Below are 4,861 nucleotides of genomic sequence, written 5' to 3' on the forward strand. Positions count from 1 at the left end.
TCATCGAGCACCATCTATGTCTCTGATCAATCCTTAACAAAATGACTTACATTTCCTTACACTTTCAGAAACAGTATTCCTTGACACGAGGTTGTATGACAGGACAAGTACAGTCCAATATTGCAATGGTGTCTCAAGCCTTAATGGATCAGCCTGGAGTGGGCGGCGGTAATGTACCCAACTAGGAAACAAGTCTACATAGGTTTGAGTTCTGTACAAGGACTGGGAGTTTTACTCCCTCCACCACTAGATCTTTAGTGGTGGTCTGAGTGATGATCTTTCGGATGAGACAATAACCCAAGGTCCCATATGCAGCATGCACTTAGTGCATGTAAAGAGTCCACAGCAACAAAATGGTTGTACAAAATCCACTTTGATAGTAAACCAAAATGCAAACAAACAACAACAAGAAAATGGAGGGGGCGGTGGGGGGGAGGGCAATGTGATGACTCACCAGGGAGAGCAGCCCAAATATACCCAGAAATCTGTTTTGACAAAATGTGATACAATAAAATACTGTCTCCCTGTCAGACAGCTCATTAGAATGACTGGAACATACACTGCTGAACTTTAATTCTGTCATATCTTTCCTGTGTGTTTGGTGGAGTCAGTACTGAATCTTTTTCCTTATATTTGTGAATGTTATCATCCTTGTCCTCAACTGTCATCATCATTAGAAACTGTCACAAATTATACAGACTTTTTAAGCTTCATTTTGTGGTGTTACAAATTTTGATTTCCCTTCTGTTTCTGAACCAACTGACTTTGTGCCCAACTGGTCTCTCATGTCCGGTGAGAAAATCCTGGTAATGTCCTGTTAGCTTCATAAACTATTCTTGGACCTATTTCAGCGAATTTTACAAAATTTACACCAATCAAGCCCACTGTCCAAACCTCAAAAGGGAACTTAGCCCACTGCCGCCTCCCCAACACCAAGGATACAACCAACAGTTTTCCATCATCACCACCAGAACACAGTACAGAGGCTCTTCATTTTTACCTGGAACTGTCATTGACTGGAAGTAGCTGTGGAGGCCAAAACGCATGACACTTTTGTGTCAAAGGTCTCCAAGCAGTAAACAACACTTCCAGTGCCCCCCCTCCCTCCCACCTCTCCCACCCCGACCCCCTATCCTGTTACCTCCTGTCCCTCCTCACCCCCCCCATCCCCCCAATTCCCCTGAACAGCAGTGGAATGATGCCACCTTCACCTCTACCTCTTCTTCACATCATCAAGGAACACCAACTACGTAACAGTAGGCCTGGTTTGCATCGGTTTGACATGGTAAGTATATATTTAACCAAACTAGGAGTATAATATGAACTCCTCATTTTGACACAATACGCCACAAAATGACCCATAACATGAGCACTTATAATAGTAATAATAATAATAAACAGATATGATAGAGAAGAAAAACTTGAAAAGAACCCATTGTCAGTGAAAGCCTGTCGCCTCACTGCGATAAGAGATCGGATAACAGTCCCCATTCTTGACTGATTTGGACTTTAAATTTAGGATCAACAAACTGGAGAAAACTCCAGCAAAATCAGTTAACACTCTGCATGGTGACTGCCATTCCCACTCAGGCCACGCTGGTCTCGTTTCAGCAAGGTTCAGAGGTCAAGGGGTTACAGTCAAAAGGAAAAGAAAAGAAGAAGGAAAAAAAACAACTTTAAAGCGCACGTGTAGGAACCACGGCACTGTCTGCGCTGTAGCTTTCATGACTTGTAAAGCCGTCCCTTTGGTCTGTTCTCTCGGTCTTGTCTAAACAACTCGTAACCTCTTATGAAAAAGCGGTGAGTGTTCTTGAGGTGGGTCTCTTGGATGCAACATACATCGATCGCATTTTCACGCAGAAACCGTTGGAGCTCAACCTTCTTGCGTTGTACTCCTTCCGCATTCCAGTGGACGATACGAAGTGCTGCTTGCCCATGTGCTCCATTCTGTTCTCCCCAAAGAGTCTGGGAAGGATCGCGTCCGTGGTCGGTAGTAGTGGATGGGCCCCTTTGAGGCTGAGGGCCCAGCACCGTCTTCCCCCGGCCATGGTCCAGGAAGACGACACCACATCGGTCTAACGTTGTCTGCGTAGCCATGTGTCGTAGAGTGCGTGCACAGCCGGTTTTGACTAGATCACGCCCCTTAGAGAGGCCACTGTGGCGCCGTCTTCGGTGATCTCCTGTTCTGGTAACGGTTTACAGTTGGCCGGGTTTTCTCTTGGGAGTTTTCCTTCTCTTGGAAGAACTGCCTGCTGAGGCTAACGGACTCCATCTGCCGTCTTTTCCCCTAAAATAAAATAAACAAGAGAGGCAAGGCCTTCAAGACTCACTTGTGATACACTTTTAAAAAAGAAGCCTTTCCTATGAGTGGGTATGGCCGCAAGGCAGCGGAGGTTTGAAATCAGAGTTTTCCTTCTCTTAGATGAGCTGTCTTCCCAGACTGATGAGCCCCATCTACCCAAAGCACTGGTTTTCAGGCGCCAGGTGACCCGCCTTCGCCCCTTCTCATATCAGTAGTAGCAGTTCCGCCGGGCTTATATCTAAGCCACACGAGCAGGCTAGGAGCTGGACTTAGTTGTCAGAGGCTGTTGGAGACGCGCGCCGTGAGGGGCATTTTATAGACAATGGGAGCTTGTCCCCATTGCCACCCCTCGGCTATGACAACCTTGGGACCACACACAACGGAGGCAGTGGTGTCTACGTCAGATTTCCCGATGGAGAGCACAGCAGCATCGCACTCCCTGGAGGAAAGCTCTGCTCCAATTTCAGAGCTGAAGTCCTGGCCATCAAAACAGCAGCAGAATTCCTCTCCTCATGTGGAAAGCCCCTTGGCAGCATCTCCATCTTCACTGACTCCATGTCCACACTCCAGGCCCTTGACTCCCCTGATCCTGGTCCACTGATCCAGTCCCTTAAGGCCTCCCTCACAACCCTTACCCAAACAGCCCCAACGACCCTCCAGTGGGTGCCTGCACATGTAGGCCTCCCAGGCAACGAGCGTGCAGACCACCTCGCTAAGGAAGGAAGCCAGCTCACACAGCCAACCATTCCTGCCACATATGAGGAAGCAAAAACTCTCATCCGCAGCAGATTCCGAAGAGGCTGGGTCACCCTGAACGGAGGCTACCAGGCACACCAAGATCCCATCAGGACACTGGAGAGAAGACACCAGACTACCATCTACCGCCTTCGCACAGGACACTGCGGCCTCCGAGCACACCTGAAGAGGATTGGAGTGGCAGCCACATCCCTATGTGATTGCGGCCAGGCTGACCAGACCCCATCCCATATTCTCCAAGACTGCCCCCTGTATGAGAAGATGCGGCAGCAGTCCTGGCCTGGGGGTGCTGACCTCAACACCAAGCTCTGGGGGACGGCAGCCGATCTTCACCGGACGTCCGAGTTTGTGGCATCCCTCGGACTTCGACCCTGACTGCGTAGCTGTCGAACTCAAAGAAGAAGAAGGAGTAAAGCCGTCTTTTCCCCTAAAATAAAATAAACAAGAGAGGCAAGGCCTTCAAGACTCACTTGTGATACACTTTTAAAAAAGAATCCAAGCTTTTTATGTATTGAGTATTATTTCAAAATGTAATGTTTAAGATGAGAAAGATAAGTTTAAAGCAAATTAAGTCCCCTAGCATTAATTACAGATTAATTTCCCTTTTTTACTATCTGTACCAAAACGTTTGCAAAATACATAAAACTTCCATGCTGAGCAAAAGAAGTTCCTATTTGAACAGAAAATGATAATAATGACTGCTCTTGTTGTTGGGTCAGAATATCAGATCAAATTGCCAAGTTTAGAGAATACAAAAAAAATAAATATAACAGTAAATGCAGTTTGCATATAATTAGGCTTCATTTTTAAAATTTTTTGTGCCCATCCCGGAGGTGCAATATTATTTTAAACAAGATGACTGGAAAGAACTGAATTTTTCCTATTTTTATGCCTAATTTGGTGTCAACTGACAAAGTATTTGCAGAGAAAATGTCAATGTTAAAGTTTACCACGGCCACACAGACGCACAGACACACACATCCACACACACACACACACACACACAGACAACCGAACACCGGGTTAAAACATAGACTCACTTTGTTTACACAAGTGAGTCAAAAATGAAACAAAACAAAGATGCTTTGTAAGTGCTCGCTGGAAGTGTAAGTATACATGGAGCAATTTCTGACAAAGGTCCTCAAATTAATGAACTGAAGGCAGTACCGTGGCAGAATCGACTGGTTAGGCTTTGGACTTCTGATCCAATGTTAACGAGTGATCAGGGTTCGAGGACCGGTTTCGTCCTTGGGGAAAGGCAGTTTGATGAAACTCACTCTACCTAGGTGCGAATGATCGAGGTATCTGACTTCGGTTGAGGAAGTTAAAACGGCGGCGAACACTGAGCGCCTTCCTATGCCGAACCCCAGCCACAGGGGACGTAATATCCGACTGCAACAGCCCCCGATTGTCTGTGGGCCTTTGATCTAACTTTGAACTTTTCAAACTCAGTATTAGGAATGGGCGCCTTCTGTTTGATCTTCGGATTACTGGTAGAAACATCGATGGAGCTGGAGAAAGGATCTGTTAACAGGGACAGGGATTCGAATCCGCCATAAAATGGACTACTGAGGGTTTTCCTCATTATGTTCACTTGAACTTTTGGAGTCGTTTTTCAGTGACCGAGTTTGAGGACTGAAGAGGCGAAAGAATGGATTTGTTACGACTGATGTTTGTACATCGGCCCAAATTATTAAATGTTGATTAACTGACCCTGTTATCTATTTATCTATTATAGTTTATTCATTTTAATGGAATGTCATGTTTTTATATATATATATAATTACCACTTGTTTCTGTAGA

The sequence above is a fragment of the Babylonia areolata genome, chromosome 9 (assembly GCF_041734735.1).
Source record: "Babylonia areolata isolate BAREFJ2019XMU chromosome 9, ASM4173473v1, whole genome shotgun sequence".
NCBI lineage: Eukaryota > Metazoa > Mollusca > Gastropoda > Neogastropoda > Buccinidae > Babylonia > Babylonia areolata.